General features: G+C 46.0%; 1 protein-coding gene and 1 long non-coding RNA gene across 2 annotated transcripts in view; both read left to right on the top strand.

Moving 5' to 3' along the window:
• Positions 1-6,844: 6,844 nt before the first annotated feature.
• LOC134733578 (uncharacterized) lies at positions 6,845-10,670 on the top strand. Its single transcript, XR_010117192.1, has 3 exons — positions 6,845-7,417; positions 9,746-9,816; positions 10,606-10,670. It is a non-coding gene; the product is annotated as an uncharacterized lncRNA (long non-coding RNA).
• Positions 10,671-16,117: 5,447 nt separating this feature from the next.
• SLC5A4 (solute carrier family 5 member 4) overlaps positions 16,118-20,942 on the top strand; it is a 163,153-nt gene continuing 158,328 nt past the window's right edge. Inside the window, exon 1 of the mRNA XM_063623640.1 lies at positions 16,118-16,202. The gene's annotated coding sequence lies outside the window, so the exon portion shown is untranslated. The remainder of the gene's footprint in view (positions 16,203-20,942) is intronic.

The following is a 20,942-nucleotide window of genomic DNA, read 5'->3' on the forward strand; positions in this document are numbered from 1 at the left end:
ACTCCACCCCCTGCCGTCTGTGCTGTCTTGACAGGGGCAGACCTGGCCATGCAGCAGGGCTATGCAGACCCTTGTGGGCCCCGGCTTCCCACTGACATTCTCTTCCCAAAGGCCCTGGCACAGTGCTGAGCACCTGGGCACTCAAAACTGCAGCTCCAGGCAGATTTGTGAGCAGGTTGCTCATCAGAACTCCAGCTCTGGGCCACTTGGTGCTTGGGTTGGGAGAGGCAGATGTGGGGTGGAGGACAGGGAGAGATAGGAAACCACTGTGCTGGGGATGGTTCCCTTGGGGGTTGGCCCTGGCCACAGCCTCCTCTGTATTTTGCTGGGGACCTAAGGCCCCATCTACACCTCCTTTCCTCTTGCAGAGAAAGCCCCCAGATCTCAACTTTCTCATGGGAATCATAAGAGGTATGAGACCCAGGGTTTTTTCAGTCTCTCCCCAGCTACAGTCCACATATTTCTCCCACATACGTTTGGGGGTCAAAAGACCCTTCTTCAGAACCCTAAATCTACCCAGTTTATACGTGTTCCTGGGCTTATGTCATCCTAGTCAGAACCTGGGAAGATGCCACCATACCTAGAGGAGGCCATGAGGCTGTCACATCTAACAGAATCTGATATGACCTGCTGATGCTCTCTACTGTATCTGACACTTGAAGTAGAATTGAGGCCCAGGCATTGTCATCTGCTTTCTTTACTAAATTATGCCAAGCCACTGGAAAAGTTACTGCACAAATTACGTTTTTCATATATATCTGTTGAATGAATGAACCTCAACCAGAACCTCTCCAGATATCTGAGTGAGCCTGGGGCCCCTCCTTCAGGACCCAAGGGACCCCTGTTCTGTCTGTGTCAAGGACAAAGACCACTTAGAAGGAATCGCAGACATCCTTTACAAATGCGAAAACAGATTTGCTTTCTGTGTGCTTTTCCAAACAGAGGGATATAGGCCATTGAGACAGGATGCCCAGAGCTCCTTTGAAGGGAAAGAAAATAATAAATGTGAACCATAGCCTGCCCAGCAGCCTTTTCACAGAGCCAGGCACTCGGGACCTGCTTGCCATGCCTTAGGCCATTTAGTTCCTACAAGGACCCTATGAGGTTCATCTCACTACTTCACTTTACAAAGGAGCAAACAGGCTCAGAGGACTTCGGTGACATCCTCAAGACACAGCTAGTCGGAGACAGTCACCACTGTGAGTTGGAGGGGATGGACATTCACCTGGTAAACAGTTCCTCCATGAAGTCTGGCACGGTGATAAAGTCCCAGGAGGGGCCCAGACAGGTGGCATAGCAGGAGATAGTTCTACCCAGAAAGGCTGGAACCAGGGCCTTCACCAGCTTCTCCCCTGTACCTATCTGGAATGTTCACACCCTATAAGTCTCATTTTCATACTCAGGTGACAAGGAGAGACGTCATTGACAACACCATGAACCACCAGACGACTGGGATCTGGAGCTCACACAAGGAATCCCCAACCCTTCGGGGACTTCTGGATGTGGAGAACATGGGTGCCCATGGGGGAAAAGGTTCTATACTTTCAAAGTAAAATTTGACATAAAAGTGGAGAATAGGGCTGGGTGCAGTGGCTCACACCTGTAATCCCAGCACTTTGGGAGGCTGAGGTAGGCGGATCACAAGGTCAGGAGTTCAAGACCAGCCTGGCCAATATGGTGAAACCCCATCTCTACTAAATACAAAAATTAGCTGGACATGGTGGCATGTGCCTGTAGTCCTAGCTACTCAAGAGGCTGAGGCAGAAGAATCGCTTGAACCCAAGAGTTGGAGGTTACAGTGAGCTGAGATTGCACCACTGGACTCCAGCCTGGGTGAAAAAGCAACACTCAAAAAAAAAAAAAAAAAAGAATAATGAAAAGATTAGTGCCTTCAAGGCACCGTCACGGTGTTTGTCAGCTGTGAAGCAGTGGCACCTGCTGTATTAGTAGCCTACAAGAGCATCATCCCAGTGAGTCCTCAAAAATCATCCTCATGGTAGAAATGACGAGATGCAGGCTTTTGGATGTCAAATGGCCATGTAGCAGCACCTCGGTCAGAACTGAGTACCTTCCTGGCCGGGCGTGGTGGCTCATGCCTGTAATCCCAGCACATTGGGAGGCCGAGGTGGGCGGATCATGAGGACAGGAGATCGAGACCATCCTGGCTAACACAGTGAAACCCTGTCTCTACTAAAAGTACAGAAAATTGGCCAGGCGTGGTGGCAGGCGCCTGTAGTTGCATCTACTTGGGAGGCTGAGGCAGGAGAATGGTGTGGACCCGGGAGGCGGAGCTTGCAGTGAGCCGAGGTCACGCCACTGCACTCCAGCCTGGATGACAGGGCAAGACTCCGTCTCAAAAAAAAAAAAAAACAAAAACAAAACAACAACAAAAAAAAGAACTGAGCACCTTCCAGAGGGAGGGCTACATGAAATCTCCTCTAGGCCACCTGAAGCTCCACTTCTGATACGGAGGGAAAGGGCCTGGGGAGGCCTCATCCCCTCCTCATTTTAGAGACAGTGCACAGGACAAGACGCTCTAGAAGAACCCTTTGACTTAAAGGAATATAATTGGATTTCATCCTTTAACATCAAAGGGAGTCTGGAGAAACAGCTAAGGCCATTTCAGCCCTTGGCAGGGGGAAAATGCCAGAAGACTCCAGGGTGGGAGAAAGCCTATCACAAGGCCCAGGATCTGAGAGGAGACTCACTTCTTCCAGGTCCCATCCCCTATGCTCCTTCCGTCCATAAGACCTACTCAAAGGCCCCACTGGGCTTCTGACCACTCACCAACCCCCCTGTTCTTAGCTGTTCATAGCAACTTCTTACCTGTTCCAAATTATGCAAAAAGAGTGCCCCCTCATCACCCTGGGAAGACCTGGAGGCAACTAAGGCCCTAGGTTTGAGGAGACAGTGCTGGGCCAAACCTTGATCTTACCAGTTCTGTGACCCTAGAGAAGTTTTCTGGTGTTTGGGGGCCTCCCCAGCCCTGCAACATGCACAATGGGGTTATGCTGGCATCTCCTTCCTAGTGAACTCCTCAGGTGTGTTTGAGATAAATCTTATAAAACTCATTGTTTGGTGTCCCCTGTAGATATTGCACACACTTAGAGATGGAAGAATTTCAAGAAGGAGTGAGGGGTGAGTGGTAGCATGGAATACAACTCTAATGGGTCTGGGGTCCACAATGTGATCTCGAGAAAGGCACTTTTGCTCTGGGCCTTGTTTTCCACGCTGCACCAGTAGAGGTTGAGATTAAATGAAATTCAGCCATCATCATCCTCTGACATTGCACTTTCCAGTGCCTTCTGATTCTAGTTAGAACCAGACCCTGTGCCTCATCTCAGCCTATGTTGGGCAGCATCCACAAAGGCACACAGCACTAAGGGGTTAGTGATGCCCTTCTGAATAGAATACAACACAGATGATGGGATAGCACTTCTGTGCTAGTTCAGGCTGTTAGAGCAAAGAACCATAGCCTGGGGAGCTCATCAAAGACAGAATTGTATTTCTCCCAGTTCTGGAGGCTGGAAGTTGGATATCAGGGTGCCAGCTTGGTTGGGCCCTGGTGAGGACTGTCTTCTGAGTGGCAGACTGCAGACTTCAGGTTGTGTCTTCGCCTGGCAGAGAGTGGGGGAAGAGCTCTCTGGGGTTCCTTTTAATAAGCCAGCAATCCCAATCATGCAGGCTCCATCCTCAGGACCTCATTACCTCCCACCTCCTGATACCATGAGATTGAGGGTTAGAATTTCAACATATAAACATAGAATCAGGCATGGTGGCTGAAACCTAGAATCTCAGCACTTTGGGAGGCGAAGGTGAGAGGATTGCCTGAGCCCAGGAGTTTGAGAGCAACATGGGCAAAATAGGGAGCCCCTGTCCCTACAAACTAAAAAAATATATATTAGCTGAAAATGGTGGCACATTTTTGTGGTCCCAGTTGGGAGGCTAGGACAGAAGAACCACTTGAGCCTGGGAGGTGGGTGCTGCAGTGAGACATGATGGCCCCGCTGCATTCCAGTCCGGGTGTCAAAGCAAGACTCTGTCTCCAAACAAGTGAATACATTTGGAGTGGGGAGCATTCGGCTCACCATTCCTTGCCTAGGCCTCCTCATCTTCCCAGCCTCTGGTAACCACTATTGAACTTTCTGCTTCTAGGAGATACATTTTTTGGATTCTGCCTGCCTGAGATCATGCAGTGTAGATCTCTCTCCAACCAGGGTCCTTTCATAGTTTACCTAATGTCCTCCTGGCTGCAGAGATGATAGGATTTCCTGGAGTGTTATGGCTGAAGAGTATTTCATTACACACACACACACACACACACGGCATTTTCTTTATCCCTTCACCTGAGGATGGACAGATAGGTTTATTCTGTACCTTGGCTGTCGTGACTAGTGTTTCAGTCACCATGGAAGGCAGATATCTCTTTTGAACACGAGGATTTCACTTGCTTTAAAGGTATACCAGTGGTAGGACTGCTAACTGAAACAGTAGTTGTATTTAGTATTTTGAGGAACTTCCAACTGTTTTTCACAGTGTGTAGAGTGATTTAATTCCTACCCATAGTGTATGTGAGTTTTCTTTTCTGCACATCTGCACTGGCTGTCCCCTTCAAAAATTATTGCTTTTGTTTTGGTAATATGCTTTTTTTTTTTTTTTTTGAGATGGAGTCTCACCCTGTCACCCAGGCTGGAGTGCAATGGCATGATCTCGGCTCACTGCAACCTCCACCTCCTGGGTTCAAGCGATTCTCCTGCCTCAGCCTCCTGAGTAGCTGGATTACAGGCACGTGGTACCACATCTGGCTAATTTTTTGTATCTTTAGTAGAGATGAGGTTTCACCACGTTGGCCAGGCTGGTCTCAAACTCCCGACCTCGTGATCCACCCACCTTGGCCTCCCAAAATGCTGGGGTTACAGGTGTGAGCCACCGCGCCCGGCCTCATTTCCCTTCTTCCAAAATAATAATAAGAATAAAAAAAGTCAGCTCCACAGGCTCTGGGTTTTGCTCATCTAGATAACCGGGCAACACCGCAGTGGGATCTCGAGGTGTTTGTTTTTGTTTTCAGCATTCCTGAGACTTCAGAAACATTCCATGGAGAATTGAGAAGAGAGTATTTTTTGAGCCAGAAAGTGCTTCCCTGTGGAGTTTGTATATGCAAGTTATTTTAATATCTAAATATTGTCAGAGAATAAGACTCTGAGCAGGCTGAGGTTTAATCCCACCTCCCCACCTGTGTGTGTCAGTGTGTGAAGGACTGATGTGCTCAATCACACAGTGATAGCCTCGTCCCCAGACTGGAGCTCACACATGAGCAAAAGCCCTTTATTGGACCAGCCTTCCATCAGTCCAGAGGAGCAGCTTGGGACCCTAAAATTTTCATTTGTTCTATTTGTTTTAGGGCAGGTCACTTTCCTTTCAACAGCTTGTTTTCTTGAGCATATCATAAAGGTATTTGCGATTGGGTGTTGATGTATCAGAGTACACATGTAGTTATACATTTTGAAAGTTATCTAAAATTCTGCATTCAGAAACACTTTAATTATATGTATTAGGCTGGGTGTGGTGGTTCACGCCTCTAATCTCAACACTTTGGGAGGTCGAGATGGGTGGATTGCTTGAGTCCAAGAGTTGAAGACCAGCCTGGGCACCATGGAAAAACCCTATCTCTACAAAATATTAGCTGAGCGTGGCAGCAAGAACCTATAGTCCCAGCTACGTGGGAGGCTGAGTTGGGAGGATCACCTGAGCCTGGGAGGTCAAGGCTGCGGTGAGCAGTGATCAAGCCACTGCACTCCAGCCTGAGTGACAGAGTGAGACCTTGTCTCAAATAAAAAATTATATGTATTCACCCAAAGTGTTCACCCCACCGAGAAGATGCACTGGTGAAAATATAGCGATTTTTTTCCTTTAAATACTCAGTGAGGCCGGGCGCGGTGGCTCACGCTTGTAATCCCAGCACTTTGGGAGGCCGAGGCGGGCGGATCACGAGGTCAGGAGATCGAGACCACAGTGAAACCCCGTCTCCACTAAAAAAATACAAAAAATTAGCCGGGCGTGGTGGCGGGCGCCTGTAGTCCCAGCTACTCGGAGAGGCTGAGGCAGGAGAATGGCGTGAACCCGGGAGGCGGAGCTTGCAGTGAGCCGAGATAGTGCCACTGCACTCCAGCCTGGGCGACAGAGCGAGACTCCGCCTCAAAAAAAAAAAAAAAAAAAAAAAAAAAAAAATACTCAGTGAATGGCCAGCCATTTACATACACAATGATAGACAAATTCCTCTGTGAATTCACAAAGTTTGGGAGATAAATAAGTGCGTAGTAATATATAGAGATAAGTGGAAAAATAAGTTTGATAATTATAGTTAGAGAAATATGATTTTTATAACAATATCAACTAACACTATCTTTTTTCTAATTCTGAACAGTTTATTGCTTCTAGAAACATTAGATCACTCAGGAATGGTAGAAATATGACTTTAGGGAAATACAACTTTTAAAAAATGTGACTTTAAAAAATGCCACTTTTTAAGAAACATGACTTTTATAACTGAATATCCATTTATGTTGTCTTTAATTCTGAACAGTTTGCTTATTGGTTCTAGACATATTAGACGGCTCAGGAATGGTAGAAATATCTGGCAATGGAATTTCAAATCGAGAATGGAACTTCCGGTTGTTACAACATATCAGTTTTGCCCCTGCTCAGTTTGAAATTCTTGCCATTGAGTATATTTTGGGGTACACAACTTCTCCTCCTAATACTTATTTTAATAAGCACAGAATAGTAATTAATGAGCTTGGGTTTTTTTTTTTTTTTTTTTTAAGTAAAACGCCTAATCTTTTATTTTATTTTATTTTTTTTAGACAGAGTCTCGCTCTGTCGCCCAGGCTGGAGTGCAGTGGTGCTATCTCGGCTCACTGCAAGCTCTGCCTCCCGGGTTCACGCCATTCTCCTCCTCAGCCTCCCAAGTAGCTGGGACTACAGGCGCCCGCCACCACGCCTGGCTAATTTTTTGTGTTTTTAGTACAGACGGGGTTTCACCGTGTTAGCCAGGATGGTCTCTATCTCCTGACCTCATGATCCGCCCGCCTCGGCCTCCCAAAGTGCTGGGATTACAGGCGTGAGCCACCACTCCCTGCCGTAAAACACCTAATCTTTAATGACACTCCTGTGCATGTGAAAGCACTCTTGTTGGTGCAGCAGAAAGTGGACCTCACAATACGCATTGTGACTTTACCCTGAGACGTTGATGATGCTCCTATTGCCATGGTTATGTGATTGGGTATATCTTGCCCTTGGTCCTAACTGCCACTGTCTGTGCTGAGGTTTTCAAAGTTCATAGCAGATTGAACATGCTTGCTGTCATTTTCACAGATTCTGGTCTTTCTTATGGAGAACCTGAGTTCCTGCATTAAAGGTATGTTCACATTGGCCTGTTGAATGCTGTCATCTCAAATGTACTAGTTAATATTTAAAAATATATTCTATTAAAAAATTGTCCTCTGTATTTTTCATATGCAGTTATAAATGTGTTTCCCGGTTATGTTTTATTCCTCAATTTATATATTTGATTCTAGTATCAAGCAGGATGCCTTTGAGCTTTTCCTTTATTTAAAAGACATGTCTTATTTCCTGTTACATCTGGCACCCCTCAAACCACCCAATTAGGTATCCTTCTGGGAAAAATATGGCAAAGTATGTTTTAATGCAGTTTTTACCTAATTAAGAACCTATTAAAATCATTAATTTTAAAAATTAGGAGCAAAGCTAGAATGATGCAGATGTCTTTGAAGCTTTTAACACAACAAACTGTATCTATCTTTGTCTTTTGTTGTTGTTTGTTTGTTTGTTTGTTTTTGAGATGGAGCCTCACCCTGTTGCCCAGGCTGGAGTGCAACGGTGCGATCTCGGCTCACTACAACCTCCGCCTCCTGGGTTCAAATGATTCTCTCACCTCAGCCTCCCGAATAGCTGGGATTTCAGGCACCCGCCATCATGCCCGGCTAATTTTTGTATTTTTGTAGAGACGAGGTTTCACTATGTTGGCCAGGCTGGTCTTGAACTCCTGACCTCAGGTGATCCACCTGCCTCGGCCTCCCAAAGTGGTGGTGTTACAGGCATGAGCCACCACACCGGGCCCTGGCCTGTTTTTAGTATGTCCTTCCTCTCTCCTTTTTCATGAAGTGTGTATTCAGTTTAGTAAATTTGGAATATGTCATTTATATTCACATATTAACTTTTTGAAAAGAAGTAAGAATGTGTATTGTCTATGTGTCAGTGTGTGAAACAAAACACACTTATTTTTATGATTGGGGTTTATCCAAAATGATGGTGATAACAATTACCGTCAATCACCCAAACCACTTACCTTTCCAAAGGTAAATATAATCACGTATAATAATTTTTTCTCATCCAGAGAGTAGTTCATATTTCAACACACAAAGATAGAGAAGTGAAATGAATCATTAAACACTATTAACCAAGAACATACAGATTTACTCACACCAGGAAACACGTAGGTCACATACATATATGTAAAGATACATTTAAAAATAATAAGATGATAATTGTACATGTTTGCATATAAAGCGTAACTTTGAAAAACTGTTAATACTGTTTTTGATGGATTGTGTGACTTAGTTCTCCTGACCTATATCATTCAGAGTTCTTTCCAAGGAGGTTGTTGGTTCCATGACTCGGAAACAATCGAAAGTTAGAGGCACTTACATTTGTTAAGAATAAATAAGGCGGCCGGGCGCGGTGGCTCATGCCTGTAATGCCAGCACTTTGGGAGGCCGAGGCAGGCAGATCACCTGAGGTCAGGAGTTCGAGACCAGCCTGACCAACATGGAGAAACCCCGTCTGTACTAGAAATGCAAAATTAGCTGGGCGTGGTGGTGCACACCTGTAATTCCAGCTACTCAGGGGGCTAAGGCACAAGAATCACAGAACACAGGATACCACTTCATAGTTAGCCTCAGGTGTCACCCTTGTGGCAACTCCCTTGTACAGCTGGGTTAAAGAGCCCCAGTGCTCACATGGGGTCATCTCCTCACTCTGCCCTCCTTCACTGTGGGTAGCTTGGGCTGAAACTAGACCTCATCTGGCTAGGTGAACTAGACCTGGCTGAAACTAGGCCCCCTCATGCAATGATTGCAAACACAAGGGATAAGAAGGGAAGACTAAAAGGAAGATCTTTGATTTACAGTGGATATTTTAACATGTATTTCAGTATTTTCCAGTTTTTAATAATTGATTTATAACAAAGAATTGAGTAAATATCATTAACCCTGGTACCCGATATTGAATTTAGTTCCTCAATAAAAATTTACACATAAACAGGGGCTGAATCCTATACCCCAGATGTTAAATGTTACAGCAGCGGATGGGGGTCTGTGGAGGTTGAAAGGGGGTTGGTCAATATCAAGGAGTCAGTGGCAGTTCTGCTGGACTTTAAAATGGGCTGAGGGAGTGACAGGACTCTGTGGTTGAATCCTAGCATGCATTTTAGTACTTGCTCATTTGAAGTTTCATTATTTCGTGTTGCTTTCATTTGCTATTACCTGGAAAGACAAAGCTCTATTTCTCATTTCCTTTCTGCCCGTCTCTCTGCTTTCCATGGTCCATGGAAGAGGATGGCCCAGGAGAAGCTCAATTCATCTTTGTTAACCAACCACATCCATAAGTTCTAGCCCTTTGTTCATGTCACCACCAATGAACTGACAGTCATGCTGTGTCCTTTCAGTTCCCCCAGAAGATCAACGGAAGGTGGATTCCAAAGAGTGGGCAAGTGAGGACCCCTTCTCTGTTACCAAGGTAAAGTAGCCTGTCTTTGCCTAAAATGTGTGGGGTTTTTTTGGTTATTTCATTTTTCAATTGATATCAGATAGAGAAAAATGATCAGGTGCATTGTAGGTGTTAGATAATGTTTCCTTGGGGATGGAGGGGGTGCACCTCACCCACTGACACCTGATTCAAGAGGACATCTGGAATTAGCAGGGCTGGGTCACACACAGCACGTTAGGGGACACTTTCTTCTGCAACAAGCTTTCCACTTTAGATTAAGAATTTTGTAACTGCTACCCTAAAATTGTCTTGACAAAGATTTTTTTTTTTTTTTTTTTTTTTTGAGACAGAGTCTTGCTGAGTAGCCCAGGCTGGAGTGCAGTGGTGCAATCTTGGCTAACTGCAAGCTCCACCTCCCGGGTTCACGCCATTCTCCTGTCTCAGCCTCCTGAGTAGCTGGGACTACAGGTGCCCGCCACCACGCCCGGCTAATTTTTTTTTTTGGATTTTTAGTAGCGACAGGGTTTCACCGTGTTAACCAGGATGGTCTTGATCTCCTGACCTTGTGATCCACCTGCCTCGGCTTCCCAAAGTGCTGGGATTATAGGCATGAGCCACTGCACCCAGCCAACAAAGATATTTTTCAACAAAAGCTGTTGTGCTTTCTACAGATGAACTCTACTCTAGATTTTGGGGCTTTAGACTTAAACATTCTTTCCCATCTTGGTTACCGAGAGCCCCTAAGAGAACGAATAGACCTGTGCAGACAGCCCACAGTATGATCTCATCCTCAGAGTGTTTTCTTTCTTCTAATTGCAGGTGACCCCAAGGAACACAATAAATGGTATGTATTCTGGAATCATTCACTGGGTGTAAAAAAGAAAAGTGTATGTATAAGAAATGTGGAACTTAATTGCTGACTTTTGTCTTGAGAATCTCCATGATCCAAGACACCTGGAAAGAAAGAGAATTTGGGGTGGACTAAAACTGGTTTTTCAGGTGACAAACTCTTGTCACCTATGTGCAATCCCTGGAAACAGGTGTATTCACTTTAGGTGGCGTGGATTTGTGTGCACCAAGGCAGAAGGTGTCTATGTGTAGGTCTGTGTGATGTGTTTGTGAATGTGTGTCTAACACACAGGTGAGTGCAAGCTTAAGGGGTCTGCACACTCAGTGAACTTACACACAGTATTGAAAGTAAGGCTGGACTTCATTATTTATACACTTTCAATAATCTATTGTCTCTGTAACATAAAATTAATGATGTAATACCATAGAATATTTCCCTAGTATTGAATCTTGTCTCTCAATAAAGAGTTGCTTAAGAGCACATTTGTGCTACTCAACACATGATACATGCTGTAGCTGCAGTTAAAGCATTCATTTGGGAAGTCATAAGACTTCTGACTTATGCTCTAAACTCAGGCATGAACTTTGTAAGACAATTGAAGGGGAGGATAAAAGATCTGATTTGCCTCCTCTGTTCAGTGGTTCTGTTATATGCCTTGTGGAGTACAGTTACACAGGAAGTTGATGGAGTAAACACAACAAAGAATTGAACAGGTTAACTGAATGCATAAGACTGGTGAGGTTAGTCAATAAGACGGGTCATTTATTTTTTAACTTTTATTTTATTTATTTTTATTTATTTATTTTTGAGATGGAGTCTGGCTCTGTTGCCCAAGCTGGAGTGCAGTGGCGCAATCTCGGCTCACTGCAAGCTCCGCCTCCCGGGTTCACACCATTCTCCTGCCTCAACTTCCCGAGTAGCTGGGACTACAGGTGCCCACCACCACGCCCGGCTAATTTTTTTGTATTTTTAGTAGAGATGGGGTTTCACCATGTTAGCCAGGATGGTCTCAATCTCCTGACCTCATGATCCATCCATCTTGGCTTCCCAAAGTGCTGGGATTACAAGCGTAATCCACCGCGCCCGGCCCAATTTTTTTTTTTTTTTTTTTGAGTTTGAAGCTCACTCTGTCGCCCATCTCCATCCATGTTCCTGCAAAGGACATGATCTCATTCTCTTTTATGGCTGCATAGTATTCCATGGTGTATATGTACCACATTTTCTTTATCCAATATGTCATTGACGGGCATTTGGGTCTTTGCTATTACAAATAGTGCTGCTGTGAACATATGTGTGGATGTCTTTAGGGTACAATGATTTATATTTCTTTGGGTATATAACCAGTAATGGGATGGTTAGGTTGAATGACATTTCTGTTTTCAGCTCTTTGAGGAATCACCACACTACCTTCCACAATGGTTGAACTAATTTACACGGTCTCTAAGGGTATATAAGTGCTCCCTTTTCTCTGCAACTTTGCCAGTATCTGATGGTTTTTGACTTTTTAATAATAGCCATTCTGACTGGTGTGAAATGGTATCTCATTTTGTCCCACCAGTTTTTTTAACTGTTAAGTTCAGGGGTGCATGTGCAGGTTTTTTACATAGGTCAACTTGTGTCATGGGGGTTTCTTGTGCAGATTATCTTGTCACCTGGGTTTTAAGCCTAGTACCCATTAGTTATTTTTCCTGATCCTCCCTCCTCCCACCATCCCCCATCCGATAGCCCCATGTGTGTTGTTCAGCTCTGTGTGTCCCTGTGAGATTGGTCATTTTTAGGTCAAATTTTACATAGTGTGTTCTTTATGTGCTTTCTTCTAGTACTTTCAACTTTTTGTTAACTAGGCCACTGTTGCTAAAATCTCTACTAAAAGTGGGCACATCTTTGTGATAACAAATAGAAGCTTGTAAAGTTGTGATACCTTAAATTTTGCCAAGTTATGAGGGCTTTGCCTGAGACGTGGATGACAGAGTTGTGTAAGAATATGGGGCTCCTCTAAGACTATTGAACATTCTGAGAATAAAGATCTTATTTGTTCCTATTACATAGGGTTAAAGCAGGGACACAGTGGTCTCTAAGGCACACAGGAGGCTCTGAGAATGGAAAATGAGATCTCTCCAAACAGGAACGCAAATCTCCATTTCTGTATTTAGGATCCCTCTGAGAGCAAGCAGGGGTTCACAGAAGGATATAGATCACTAAGAGAAATAAACAATGGGAAACACAGGTTTATAGCATTTAGAAGAAAATACCAAGATGAATATATTAATATCTAAAGTGAGTTTTGATGAAAACAATATAAAAAATTTTTAAAACTCAAAATGTAAATATCAGGACCATGTGACTTACTTTTATTTCTACCAAATAACAAAGACTGGCAATCCCGTGCACACACTTCCAGAGAATACACAGAGTAAACACAGCCATAGTGCTTTATCATTTTAGGAGAATCTTGATTCCACTCCTGCAATAATAGACTTGACTGGAAAGGAGAAGGACAGAAACATTCCTCTGAATGTAGAACCCAAAATCTGAAAACAAATGTTAGTGATCTAGAGTTGGACTTAAAAAAAAATAGGATGAACAGTGGTATTTTATGAGAGGACTTTCAGAGGGCTCACGAGAGAGAATCAGTGGCATTTTCACTAGTGAAGGATTGGGAGAAGAGGCAGAGCCATTGGGTTAATGGAAGGGACATCTGGAGTCAGAGGGAAAGGGGGATCAGAGTGAACCTGAATGAGAGTCCTGGGGCAGAGGTTTCCAGGCTGTAGCTATGGAGGGGTCTTTTTTTTTTTTTTTTTTTTTTTTGAGACAGAGTCTTGCTCTGTCTCCCAGACTGGAGTGCAGTGGCACGATCTCGGCTCACTGCAAGCTCCACCTCCCGGGTTCACACCATTCTCCTGCCTCAGCCTCCCGAGTAGCTGGGACTACAGGCGCCCACCACCACGCCTGGCTAAATTTTTGTATTCTTAGAAGAGACGGGGTTTCACCATGTTAGCCAGGATGGCAAATGAGGTTCCTGGAATACATGATTTGATTGGATGAGAGGAAAAATCTCTATGTCTACTCTGATTGGGCTTTATTTGCATGTTCTGATTGGATGAGAGCAAGTCTTAGGACAACCAATCAGAACATGACAACAAAGTCCAATCAGAGTAGGCCTGAGGTTTCTCTCATCCAATCAGAACATGTAGCCCAGGAACTTCATTTGCATAAACTCTACTATATAAAGGATGCCAAGTGGGGAGTTTTGTCATTCCAGGCTCTTCTGCATTGACTTGCGTAGCTGGTTAGTACCGGCTTAGAGGAAAAGGAGGAATCACTTCCTGAGTATGCTGGAGGCTGGAAGCTTACAGGAAAAGGAGGAGGAGCCACTTCGTTAGCACACTGGAGGCTGGAGCCTGCCATGGCTCGCCTCGCTGCTGCGGTTGGTGCCGGCCAGGGAGACTACAGTGCAGCCAGAATGGTAAAATGGCGGCGGGAAAAGTTCGCTATCCCAGGCCGTACTGCCTGTGGCGTGGTGGTGGGGCGGGTTGGAGGCCCTATCCAGGGCGTCACTGCCCGTGTTAGGAGGTTGGTTGGATGTGGTATACGGGGCATCACTGCCCATGGAGGGGAGTGGGTTGGGGGCACTATCCAGGGGTGAGCTGCCTGTGGCTGCGGATGGGTTGGAGCACTGTCCCAAGCTGTACTGCTAGCGGCAGTGGGGAGTTTGGGGGGCACTATCCGGGGATGCACTGGCCATGGCCGGGGGGCGAGTTGGAAGAACTGTCGGGTGTTGCATTGCCTTTGTCGGGCACGGGTTGCGGGCGCTATCGGGTGCTACTCTGCCTGCGGTGTGCGGGACGTGTGATATCCAGGGCATCATTGCCTGCATCTGGAAGCTGGTTGGGGGCATTATCCGTAGCTGCACTGCCCACAGCAGGAAGCAGGTTGGCGGCACTATCTGGGGCTGCAGTGCTGTGGTGGGGGACGGGTTAGGTTCATTATAGGGTGCTACACTATTGGCAGCAGGGAGGGGGGTGTTGAGGGCACTTTCTGTGGCCTACACTGAGGCAGAGGCAGCAGGATTTATTGGGAGTGCTATTGGGAGCCAGATTGCCCGTGTGGAGGGGATGGGAGGCTGGTTGGGGACGCTACTGAAAGACAGATACACTGCTCGTTTTGGGAGGGGGCGGGTTGGGTGCCATCAGAGGTCTGTACTGCCTGGCAGGGAGCTGGTGGGTGTGCTACCTGGGGCCACATTGGTTCCGGCGGGGCGAGTTGGGTGCACTATCGGGGACTACCCTGCCTGCGCAGGGTGTGGGTTGGGTGCGCTATCCGTGGCTGTACTGCCGGAGGCGGGGAGTCGGTTGGGGTGCCTTCCTGGGTTGCTGCTCCCGGTGGGGAGCAGGTTGGGGCGCTATCCGGGGTTGCACTGCCCGCAGTTGGGGCATGGTTTGGGTGCCATATCAGGGCATTACTGCCTCCAGCAGGGGTCTGGTTGGGGTCACTATTCCTGGCTTCACTGTGTACAGCAGGGAGCGGATTGGGGGCGCTATCCCGGGCTGCACTGCCCGCGGCAGGGGGCGGGTTGTGGGCGCCATCGGGTGTTGCAGTGTCTGAGGCAGAGGCAGGTTGGGGTCGCCATCGGATGCTACACTGCCGGTGGTGGGGGGGCGAGGTGTTGGAGGCGCTATCTGGGGGCTACATTGCCGGCTGCGGGTTAGGGGTGCTGTTGGGGGCTGTGCTGCCCCCGTGGCGGTGGGCGGTGGAGGTGTCAGTGACGGGTGGTCAGAGGAGCGGTATTCATCTCCCTGGGCTCCAGACTGTAGAGGGCCATCTCCTCCTGCTGGAGCGCGGCGGGTGCACAGCGTTTCTGCGGGAAGGCTGAGCACAGCCCGGCACCTAGACCCGCCGTGGTTCCCAGGCCCGCGCCCTCTCTCTGTGTTGCGGAGACTGCCTGGGACCCCCGGGCACGCAGTAGCGGACACTACAGGGCAACAGAGCCCCATGGGTGGAGGCGTCAGGAACAGGAACCGGCACTCAGGTTGGGAGGGCTGGCTGGGGTTGAGTTTCTGCTGCTCCTGCTTCCCGAGGAACGCAGCCAGGGTGGGCCCAGCAGTTCTAGTGGAGTAGGAAGCTCGGGCACTGTGGTGTCTCCAGTCCCCACTCCAGGCCCTAGTTCCTGGCCAACTTGGGCCAAAAAGAGAGGCTGGACTTTGGAGGGTGGTGGTGTGAGTGCCTTCGCTGAAACCGGCCCCTGCCCTCCAGTGGCCAGCACGACAAGGTGAGGCTCTAACGCTACCACTCTCTGCATCCTGTTCTAGGCTTTCCTGGCTTTGCCTGCCCAGTTGCGTCGTGCCAAGAGGAGGAGCTGCCTGCTGGAGGCCGGAGCTTGTGGCACCACGGCTCACCTCGCTGTGGTTGGTGGCGGCCATGGAGACTAAAGAGTCGGAGCGCCGGAGCCGTAGGAGGGCGGCAATGAAGACTGAAGAGCGCCAGAACGGTAGGAGGGCGGCAATGAAGACTGAAGAGCGCCAGAACGGTAGGAGGGCGGCAATGAAGACTGAAGAGCGCCAGAACGGTAGGAGGGCGGCTGGCTGCCGCCAGGGCACAGGCAGTGCAGTGGTCAGGTGTTAGGAGCCTTGTAGGGTGGGCCCGTGCATTGAGGGTGACAGCAGTAGTAGTTGTATTAGCATCGGTGCTAGTGGTGGCAGCAGCAGCAGCAAGTCTGGGGGCCAGGAAAGCAGGTAGGAGCATTGCAGGGCAGCCCTGCCTGGCCTGGGGTGGGAAGGAAGCTGTGGGCCTCTGTGACAATGGTGGAGGTGCAGCCAGGGAAGGAGGAGTCTTCCCCGCATCTCCTGCAGAATCTGGAGGGCGTCCTCCTCCTGCTGGCACCTGAGCCAGGCGTGAGTGGCACCATTATGTCATTAACAAAAGCTTGCGGGGGTGACTGTTTGTGTATGTTTCTGCTTGTTTTTTTGTCGGGATGGTCTTGGACTTTTTTTTAAGTTCTAGGGTACATGAGCACAACGTGCAGGTTTGTTACATATGTATACATGTGCCATGTTGGTGTGCTGCACCTATTAACTCATCATTTACGTTAGGTATATCTCCTAATGCTATCCCTCCCCCCGCCCCCGCATCCCACAACAGGCCCCGGTGTGTGATGTTCCCCTTCCTACGTCCAAGTGTTCTCATTGTTCAGTTCCCACCTATGAGTGAGAACATGCGATGTTTGGTTTTTGTCCTTGTGATAGTTTGCTGAGAATGGTGGTTTCCAGCTTCATCCATGTCCCTACAAAGGACGTAAACTCATCCTTTTTTATGGCTGCATAGTATTCCATGGTGTATATGTGCCACATTTTCTTGGACTTTTTTATATTTCATGAATCAGGAATGGGACAAAATGTATCATAGATCTCCTTGATTCTCTTACCTGTTCTTTTTGTTTTTTTCCAGCCTGGTTTTTCTTCTGCTTATCATCAATTTCTTGTTCCTCTTCATTTTTTTATGCTGTTGCTTCTATTTCTTGTATCCTTTCTTGTTTCTCCTCCTCCTCCCTTTGTTTTCTTTATCCCAAGCAATGGCGTTAACAAACAACAATCCAAAACTGAGTTAAAAATAGACCACTTGTCAGTGCGTTGTATTCTCCCCCCACCCCCCACCCCGACGGAGTCTTGCTTTGTTGCCCAGGCTGGAGTGCAGTGGTGATCTCTGCTCATTGCAACCTCTGCCTCCCAGGTTCAAGCAATTTTCCTGCCTCAGCCTCTTGAGCAGCTGGGATTACAAGTGAACACTGCTGTGCCCGGCTAATTTTTGTATTTTTAGTAGAGATGGGGTTTCACCATGTTGGCCAGGCTGGTCTTGAACTCCTAACCTTGTGATCTGCCTGTCTCAGCCTCTCAGAGTGCTTGGATTACAGGCAGGAGCCACCTCGCCAGCCCAGTGTGTTGTATTTTAAAAATGATTCGTCCATTACTGTTTTAGAGATGAGGAAAAAATCAGTTGGATAATTTAGATTCTTGAGTAGCTGTGCTTTTCATATCCTGTTAATCCGTTGTAAGTAGTTATTTGGGGAATCAAAAAATGAAGCGTCGAATAAAACATTGGTCGCAAACAGCCATTTTCTCTCTCACACATATTAGTCTGGAGATATGCAAGAGGCATGGAGGTAATAAGTTCCAGTGCATGAGATCATTAAGAGAACAATATTCCCTTCATTTTATTTCTCGGCCTCCATTTTCAAGAGTATTGTCATCTGCATGAGCAAATTTGGTTCATCACGTCTTTGCAACAGGAAAAGGAAGGGGAGGATCATGTGTAATTATAATGTTTTTAGGCCAAGATTCACAACCAAAAACAATGCTTCACTAACTTGCCTTTAAGAACCTGCAGTGTTGAGCCCTCTTTTATTCCTAATGTTACTACCTTTGTTATGAACTTTTTTTTTTTTTTTACTGATTACTCTAGAAGTTACGCATTGTATTGACTGCTTTAAGGAAACAATCTATATTGTATCATTTTTTTCAAGCCAACAAATATATAAGGTCTATGATTTTTACACTTTTTAAATTATTTTTAAGGTCATGAATATGTAAAATACTGTTGATATACGTAAAAATACGCCTAAGTACCAGTATATAGCTTATTTTGAAGACATGGTGTCTAAATTTTTGTCCAGAGTAGATCGGTTGCAGTTTCTTAGGTGTGTTTCTCAATACATAGCCTCAGTGTTTTAAAGCATATAGAAAAAAATTTGAATACCGTTAACCCCATGTAGTCCTTTGTTTATAGGTTAATGTTCCTACAGACTAAAGGCCTCACAGTCTCCTTTAAGATTGAGTAATATTAATAAAATTTGAGATATATAGGGGTAGAATCCAACAAATTCAGAGGAAAATTGTTAAATTATATAGCTGTAGATGAGGACATGAAACCCAGGTTCTAAGCTCTAAGGGGGCCATGAGCTACCATCCCAAGTGCATCAGTGACTGGGCATAGCGTTAGCAGACTTACAGGATGGTTGAGTGAGCTTTGGAGCCTAACTCTATGCGTACATGAATTTTTAAACTGTGTGGCACCTCCGTGTATCCATCTTTACAGTGGGGGCAGTACTAAGTTTTCCTTCTCACTTGACTGAAGTATTTCCGTAGTCTGCCTTGTTGTCACTCTTGATGGCCACATGAGAGGAGCTAAGGTAATTTCTGGCAGCCTGGGACTCCTTGGGAAAAACAGAAGGTGCCACAGACCCCATTTTAGGAGGAGCGTCTGTTTTCCTCCTGGACCCCAAGAAGTGTAAGCAGACAGGTCCCTCTCAAAACTTGGGGAAGGCTGTGCTTTGTTTTGCCTTGCTTTACCTGACCTTTTTGTTGTGGGCGGGCATCAGAAATTCGTAAGGGAAAGAGAGCTAAAGAAAGTTACGGATAAGAAGATGTATTTATGGTAAAGAAGGTTATGAAGGAAAGAGATTTTATGGGAGGGAGGATCTTGTATTACAAATTCTTGTCCTAAAGTAGAATGACTATTTAGAAAAAGAGGGAAATATAGGACAAGTCAGAAAGCCATAACATGGGAAAGAAAAACTTAGAACTGCTCGATCTTGTCTAGAAGTGCTGTGTGTGTGATGTTTGTATAAAGGAGTTCTAATTAACTGGCTTTAAAGAGAATGAAAGCTCTCAAATACTTCTTCAGAAAAATAGAAGCTCTAGTGCCTTTTAATTCATGTGATTTCAGTAATCCTTGGGGAATAAAGGCTTTTAAAAGTTATTGGTAAAATGAAAATGTCTTCAAAATTTAGACATTTGGTGTAGATGAAGTCAGGTTAACTTTGCTAAGTGCTTTAATGTCATAAACCGCTTCTTTGACTTTGGAAAATTGTTCAGATTATGTAGTTTGGAGCTGTTAGATTTCTAGGTAAGGCCCTGGGACAGGTGGAGTTAGCCATGCCTCCTAGCTATGCTAGAAAGAGTTGACTTTATCTGCAGTTCTGTCTTGTATCCTAGACTTTGCACCTGGTACGTAATTAAAACTGCTTATACTAAAAAGAAAAATTACCTGTTTTTGATTTTTTAAAAAAGGCATGGGAAGGCCAGGCATGGTGGCTCACACCTGTAATCCCAGCACTTTGGGAGACCAAGGTGAGTGGATCATGAGGTCAGGAGATCGAGACCATCCTGGCTAACGCGGTGAAACCCCGTCTCTACTAAAAATACAAAAAATTAGCTGGGCGTGGTGGCAGGCGCCTGTAGCCCCAGCTACTTGGGAGGTGGAGGCTGAGGCAGGAGAATGGTGTGAACCCGGGAGGCGGAGCTTGCAGTGAGCGGAGATCGCGCCACTGCACTCCAGGCTGGTTGACAGAGCAAGACTCCGTCTCAAAAAAAAAAAAAACTTCAGAGATGAATTCTGCCCTTGGCATGCCAAAGGCCTGGCTGGGAATACCTTAGCTAAGCTTATGTAGGTGACTCCAGCTGAGCAAGGCCACTCTAGTCTGGGTGCTCTGACATTAGTCTTTGGTCCTTCCTAGCTGCCAAACCCACTAGGGTTTTTTTCTTTTTCTTTTCTTCATGTTCAGAGAGTTTTACAGTTTACCAAGGACATTTAGGCACACCACTACGTCCAGCTAATTTTTGTATTTTTAGTAGAGATAGGGTTTCACCATGTGGGCCAGGATAGTCTTGATCTCTTGACCTTGCATGTCGTGAGTGTTCGGTGTGCATATTACTTTGTTACCCAGGTAATAAGCATAGTACCCAATAGGTAGTTTTTCCATCCTCACCCTCATTCCACCCTCCACCCTCAAGTAGGCACCTGTTCCCTTCTTTGTGTCCATGTGTACTCAAAGTTTAGCTTCCACTTATAACTGATAATATGTGGTGGTGGTTTTTCTGTTCCTGCGTGAGCTCCATTAGGATAATGGCCTCCAGCTCCATTATTGTTGCTGCAAAGGACATTAACTCATTCTTTTTACGGCTGAGTAGTATTACATGCTGTATATGTACCATATTTTCTTTATCCAGTCTAGTGTTGATGGACGTTTAGGTCAATTCCATGTCTTTGCTATTGTGAATAATGCTGCTATGAGGATGCATGTACATGTGTCTTTATGGTAGAACAATTTATATTCCTTTGGGTATAATAGCCAATAATGGCATTGCTGAGTTGAATGGTAGTTTTGCCTTAAATTCTTTGCGAAATCTCCAAACTGTGATTATTTCAGCAGCTGAAATAATTTACTTCCCCAGCAGTGGTGTGTCCACCAGCAGTGTGTAAGTGTTTTGTATTCTCCACAGTCTTGCCAGCATCGGTTATTTTTTGACTTTTT

The sequence above is a fragment of the Symphalangus syndactylus genome, chromosome 18 (genome assembly GCF_028878055.3).
Source record: "Symphalangus syndactylus isolate Jambi chromosome 18, NHGRI_mSymSyn1-v2.1_pri, whole genome shotgun sequence".
Classification (NCBI taxonomy): Eukaryota; Metazoa; Chordata; class Mammalia; order Primates; family Hylobatidae; genus Symphalangus; species Symphalangus syndactylus.